Genomic DNA, 7,219 nt, shown 5'->3' on the forward strand with positions numbered 1-7,219 from the left:
GCACATATTTACGTAGACATTCTGCAGAGCAGAGCAGGAAAAAGGAAGAGACGAGACCGGTCAACAACGCCTACAGATGCTCTCGAGGTCACTGTAATCAGTCAATGTCCTCTGGTGAGATCTATAAACATTCTCGAGGTATGTTGAGAAATGGCCAAGGATAACGTCTATGAGAATCCAGAGTCCTGAAATGATGACACAAAGTTTATTCAGCAGGGTTTCATCTGGTTATCAGTTGGAAATTCCTCAGGGAGCGGGTGGTGAGCGTCAGATCACATTTTCTCCAGGCGACTTTAGATAAGATGGCTTCAAGGACAACCAATGTGACCAAATTTAGATAAACACACAGTTGTTTTGGGGACAGGCAGAACTTAATGACATCAACCTTGAGTCTGTGTCAGTCCACTTGGTTCCGAAATGTCCAAATTAACATGGCCAACACCGATGGAAACGTGTCTGAGTAAAAATCCCCAAGATCTGATCTATTCAGCCCAAAGCATTTGAGTCCGGGTACTCCAGACATGAACCCAATAAAGACAAGCAGCGTGATCGGGTCCAAATTTGCTGCTGACGACTTCCTTGATTGTAAATAAAATCAGCACCAGCTGAATCCAAAAAGTAGGAACCACTTATCAAAAATCCAATTAAATATGCTTCCTTAAACTTCACAGATGGCAGCAGAGATAGACACATCATCAAGTTTTCCAGTCGATGAGCTATCCAGCTGCGTACGTGCCACCAGGGTAAATCGGCTCGCCCAAAGCCTGTCTTCTGATCAAAGAAATGTTGTAAATTGAGAAGAGGGACCAACTGGTCAAAACAAGTCCATAATTATGGTTCGTAAGAAATGCAAGAGAGTCTCACAGCAATTTGACAGACAGAGCAGCAAAGCAAAGCGGAGAGGGAGGGGGAGAAGCATCCGATCTCGTGGGGAGCGAGTGGTGAAGTGCCCTTTGCCCCTGTCTGGATACCACGCCTTTCAGCTTACACGGTACAAACTCGCTCTCCTCTTCGACCACGACTATAGATAATCCTTTTGCATCTTTTGCCTGTTCACACTGCTCCTGGCTCTCGACCCCTGCTACGTCCCTGGATTCTGTTTCCTGCCCATCCCTCCAACGCTCTCTGTCTCAGCCCTGCTCCTGCCACAGAAGGTTAGTGACATGCACACCACCTCGCTCAGCTCCCAGAACCTTTTTTGCAGTCATTAACCTGTCTGTCTCCATAGATTGGACTAGAACCGAGGCCCAGATTCTCCCCAGACGACGCCTTTGATAAATAAATAAAACCTTTTTTTAAATATTGTCCTGAGTCAGGTGTTGTGCTGATCCATACAGACTCGTTACAGAATAATCTGGCCAAGATGGATCCAGCACCGACTCAGGATTGGCCTTCTGGTGTTGAGGGGCAATTATTAGACTTGAATGTAATGTTCAGGATCTTGTGTGTGGCCTTAAAGCACTCACACAGTCTCTGCACAAAACCAATCTGTCTCTTCACAGAATCCTGCTCCTGTTGTTGTTCAGACTCCTGCACCCACCATGGAGCCTCATCTTACACCCCCCGAACATTTCAGGGGCAATCCTAATCAGTGCCGACCTTTTCTGACTCAATGTGAGATCCTTTTTCAGTTACAACCCTCTTCGTTTCCCACTGAGAGAGCCCGGGTTGCTTTTGTTATCTCACAGCTGTCCGGTAAGGCTAAAGCATGGGGCACTTCTGGGTGGCAGAGGAGCTCCAACAGCACCCAAAGTTTTGCTGCCTTTTCAAATGAATTATGTCAGGTTTTTGACCCAGTTTTGCCAGAAAGGGAGGCAGAGTGTAAACTCCTCACAATGAAGCAAGGCAAAAGACGTGTAATGGATTACATCATTGACTTTCATGCTGTGGCTGCTGATAGCTGCTGGAATGATGGAGCTCCAACGGATGCATTATTTCAAGGTCTCTCTGATGACATCAAGGACCACCTTGCTACCCAGGAATATCCCAGGTCTCTCCAAGCTCTGGAGGACTTGGCCACTCAAGTGGATCTTCGAATAATGGAGAGAGAACGCCAGAGGGAGACCAGACTCACAAGAACCACCAGGTCCTGGGATGAGTCCAGAACCTTCCCACCAATTAAGCCAGCCACTCTATGCAGTAACGTCCCACAGATGGACAAACCCATGCAGCTAGGCAGAAGTCGCCTAACGCCCGAAGAGAGGGACCGGAGAAGGAAATTAAGACTGTTTCTACTGTTTAGATGGCAGCCACCCGATCTCCAAATGCCCATTAAAAGACCAGACTCAGCAGGGGAGAGGGGACACCTGCTGAGTCCTATCAGAAACCTGAAGATCTCCTCACCATTCACCATCCGTGCTGAGCTACAGTCTGCTGGTAAGAGACCATCATCTGTTACAGTTTTTATTGACTCTGGTGCTGACACAGAGTTCATCGACCATCAATTTGCTGTGGCTTTAGGGATAGAACTCATAAAATCTAATAAAAATCACAAGATCCTTGCCTTGGACGGCCACTCTCTCAGTGACTCTTGCCTCATTACTGCCCCTGTCAGATTGATTTTAGGAGGTAACCTTAGTGAGGAAGTGGAATTTATTGCCATTAAATCCCCCCAACTCCCTATCATCCTGGGAGCTTCATAGTTACAAAAACATAACCCAAACATTAATTGGAGGGGTAAAGAAATAATAGGCTGGTCTGAGGAATGCCTCTCCTCCTGTTTGTTCGAGGCAGTCCTTCACCCCCAGCCGGAAGATTTTGCTATCATCTATCCAGACCTTCTTAAGTCCCAACCGAATATCATGATCTCAGAGGTTTTTAACAAGGTTAAGGCTACCTCCCCCCCCACACACACACATAGACCCTATGACTGCGCTATTGATCTTTTGCCTGGTACGAGCCCCCCATGAGGAAGGTTATATTTGTTGTCTAAACCTGAGTTAAAGACCATGCAAGAATATATTAGTCTTTACAGGCTGGTATCATTTGTCCATCTGCCTCACCTGCTGGAGTAGGTTTTTTCTTTTTTGGCAAGAAAGACGGTACCCTGAGACCTTGCATTGATTAGCGAAGGTTAAACAAGATCATTGTTAAGAACAAATACCCTCTTTCACTAATGTCATCAGCATTTGATCTTATTCAAGGGGCCACTGTTTTCACTAAGCTAGATCTTAGAAATGCCTACCATTTGGTTCACATTCATGAGGGGGATGAATGGAAGACGGCATTTAACACTCCAGATGGTCATTACAAGTATCTTGTTGTGCCTTTTTGTCTGACCAATATTCTTGCTGTTTTCCAAGCCCTGGCTAATGACGTTTTGAGAGACATGATTAACCAGTTCATCTTTGGCTATCTTGACAACATTCTTATCTTTTCTAAAGATATGAGTACCCACAGGAAACACATCAGAGTTGTGTTGTTGAGATTGCTGCAAAATAATCTTTTTATTAAAGCAGAAAAATGTGAATTTCACCAGAAATCCACTTCATTCCTGGGATTCGTTATCTCCCCCGATCGGGTGGCCATGGACGTCAGCAAGGTTTCGGCAGTCCAGGATTGGCCGACCCCCAAGGACCGCAAACAGCTGCAGAGTTTCCTTGGGTTTGCAAACTTTTATAGAAGATTCATTAAGAATTACAGCCCCATTGCCAGCCCTCTCCATGCCTTGACCTCTATTAAAACCAGGTTCACTTGGAATGACTCTGCTGATCACATTTTCAAACAATTAAAACTTTTGTCCTCCACAGCCCCCTTCCTACATTCCCCAGACTCCAGCAAACCCTTTAATGTGGAGGTAGATGCCTCCAGCACTGGTGCCGGGACCGTTTTCAGCCAGCGCAGCTATGATGGTAAGGTGCACCCATGTGCATTATTTTCTAAGAGTCTCTCTGCAGCGGAACAGAATTATGATGTGGGGGAATGTGAGCTGCTTGCTGTCAAGCTGGCCCTGGAGGAATGGAGACACTGGCTCAGGGGGCCCAGTGTTTGGACGGATCACAAAAACCTGGAGTATCTTAAGACTGCCAAGCACCTTAGCTCCAGGCAGGCCAGGTGGGGACTATTCTTCTCACGCTTCGACTTTACTCTCTCCTACAGACCTAGAATCAAGAATCTGAAGCCTGACGCCCTTTCCCAGCTTGAGGAGGATTAGCCCAGTCACACTTCAATGGAGACGGACTTCATCCTTCCTGAGACGGTGCGGCTCACCATGACACGACTAGAGTTGGAGCTGCGTCAGGCCCAGCTGAATCATGGTCCACCTCCTGGCTGTCCCAGGGATTGAATCTTCGTTCCCCAAAATAAAATAAAGGAAGTGCTCGAGATGTGTCATAGCTCTTGCATTTTTTGTCATCCTGGTCTTAACAAGACACTGACTGTGGTCAGGTCCCAGTTCTGGTGGAGGAACTTGGTGTCTAATGTTAAAGACTTTGTTTTATCCTGCAATAAATATAACCAAGCCAAACCCTCACATCGCCCCCAGCGGGTCTGCTCCGACCTCTCCCTGTACCCTCACGTCCCTGGTCTCATCTTGAAATGGATTTTGTTACTGGTCTCCCTCTTTCCGTCGGTCAGTCTGTCATCCTCACTTTAGTGGACCGCTTTTCCAAGATGGTCCACCTTGTCCCTCTGCCAAAACTCCCTTCAGCAAAGGACCTCAGTCAGATTATGGCCAGGGAGATCTTCAGACTGCATGGGCTCCCTCGGAAAATTTTCTCTGACCGTGGCCCCCCAATTTGTTTCTAAGTTTTGGAGGGAGTTCTGCAGCCTGCTCGGTGTTTCTCTGAGCCTGTCCTCGGGTTTTCACCCACAGACTGATGGCCAATCGGACCGAGCCAACCAGGAGGTTGAGACAAAGCTCTTCATCTTGTATCAGGATGATCCTAACAACTGGGCTGACAACCTACCATGGGTCGAACACGCTATGAATTCTCTGCCCTCATCTGCCACAGGCCTGTTGCCTTTTTATGTGGTTTATGGGTTCCAACCACCTGTGTTTTCCATTCAGGAACGGGAGGCTTGGGTGCCATCCGCCCACGGGGCTGCCCTATGATGTTCGCGGATCTGGAGGAGAGCACTCCTGAGGGCTAACGCGACATATGCCAGGAGGGCCAACAAAAGATGCTCTGTCCAACCTGATTACCAAATAGGCCAGAAGGTCTGGCTGTCCACGAAAGATATATGCCTGCGGGCAGATTCAAGGAAGTTGGCACCCCAGTTTATCGGTCCATTCCCTATAAGTAAGATCATCAACCCCCGTGGCAGCCCATCTTCAGCTTCCTGGTACCCTGCACATTCACCCCACTTTCCACGTCTCTCGCCTTAAGCCTTTTTTTCAGCCTCACTTTGAACCCTTCCCCAGACCCCCTCCTCCCGCCCGTTTCATTGATGGTGCCCCAGTGTTCACTGTCAGGAGACTCATCCGCTCCAGACAGTGGGGTCGGGGAATTCAGTATTTGGTAGATTGGGAGGGTTATGGCCCTGAGGAGTGTTTCTGGGTCCCCAGTCCCCACATTCTTGATAAGTCCCTGATTAGGGCTTTTCACCGTGCCCACCCTGACCAATCTGGTGGCACTTCCAGGAGCTGGGCCGTAATGAGGGGGCTCTGTCACGTTTGGACCCCTGCCCATGTATTTATCTGCGTTCTGCCCCTCTGATCATCTTTGGTTTATGCTCTTCTCTGGCCACTCTCCCTCTGTCATTTCTAGCTGCCTGTCAATCACCCCTGCAAAGCCTGCCTACCTGATTCTCCCTGATCACAGTAATCAGTGCTTATGCTCTACACCTGGAACCAGCCCTTTATAAACTCAGCTCTTGCCACAGCAAGGTGCCAGATTATTGAAAGCCTCACAGCAAGTAAATTATCCAGCCAAAAAAGTTCAATCAATCCTCTGGACATTCAAAAAAACAAACAAACAAACAAAAAAAAAAGCAAAAAAATATAGAAGTCGTTATAATATTGATGTCACATCACTCTTTACGTGCATTCCTGTTGATGATGCAGTAGAGGTGGTCAGTTTAAAATTAAAATCAGACAGCACTCTGAGCAGCAGGACCACGCTTTCCACATAACAACTGTGTCAACTCTTGAAACTGTGCCTGCAGTCAACCTACTTCACATATGGGGAGCAATATTATAGGCAGAAATATGGGTGTGCTATGGGGTCTCCAGTTTCTCCTATTGTTGCCAACCTGTACATGGAGGAGGTAGAAAAGAGAGCCTTGACGTCCTTTTCAGGGACACCACCAAGTCATTGGTTCAGGTATGTTGACGACACCTGGGTTAAAATTAAATCTCAGGAAGTCCAACATTTTATTGACCACATCAACTCTGTGGATAAATACATCAAGTTCACACGAGAAGATGTAAAAAATGGCAAGTTGGCTTTCTTGGACTGTGAGGTCTCAGTCTCTGATAGAGGACAATTGCAAACCGAGGTGTACCGCAAACCCACCCACACAGACCAGTATTTGCAGTTTGACTCCCATCACCCTTTGGAGCACAAGTTAGGAGTCATCAGGACTCTATCACAGAGCAGACAGCATCCCCACTAACTCGGGAGCCAGGCAGAAGTAGAAATCCCACACAAGACAGGCTCTAGAGCAATGTGGATATCCTAACTGGGCCTTCCTGAAAGCAGAGAAGAAACCAAAACAGGACTCCAGTCGGCCATCAGGTGAAAAGGAGGAACCCAGACCAGTGGTCATTCCGTATGTTGAGGGAGTATCAGAGAAACTGAGACGTTTATTTTCTAAAGATAACGTCCCAGTGGCTTTTAAACCCCAAAATACATTACGGCAAAGACTGGTTCATCCCAAAGATCCAGTCCCCCGGCACAAACAGAGTAATATTGTGTATGCTGTTCAGTGTCAGGAGGGCTGTGATCAGTCTTACATCGGGGAAACTAAACAGCCACGGGCCAAAAAGATGGCCCAGCACAGAAGATCAACATCATAAGGCCAGGATTCTGCAGTCTACACTCATCTCCAGGCCAGCGGTCACTCTTTCAAGGATGAAGATGTTTACATCCTGGACAGAGAGGAACGATGGTTTGAGAGAGGAGTAAAGGAGGCCATCTTTGTGAAAAGAAATTGTCCATCCTTAAACAGGGGTGGAGGCCTCCGGGTTCAACTGTCCCCCTCGTACAATGCTGTGATTGCTAGTATCACTCAGCCCTCTGTGAATAGTAAACAGCCATCAGTGTGCTAATGATCCATC

Source organism: Nematolebias whitei, chromosome 13 (genome assembly GCF_014905685.2).
Source record: "Nematolebias whitei isolate Nwh7 chromosome 13, NemWhi1, whole genome shotgun sequence".
Taxonomy (NCBI): domain Eukaryota; kingdom Metazoa; phylum Chordata; class Actinopteri; order Cyprinodontiformes; family Rivulidae; genus Nematolebias; species Nematolebias whitei.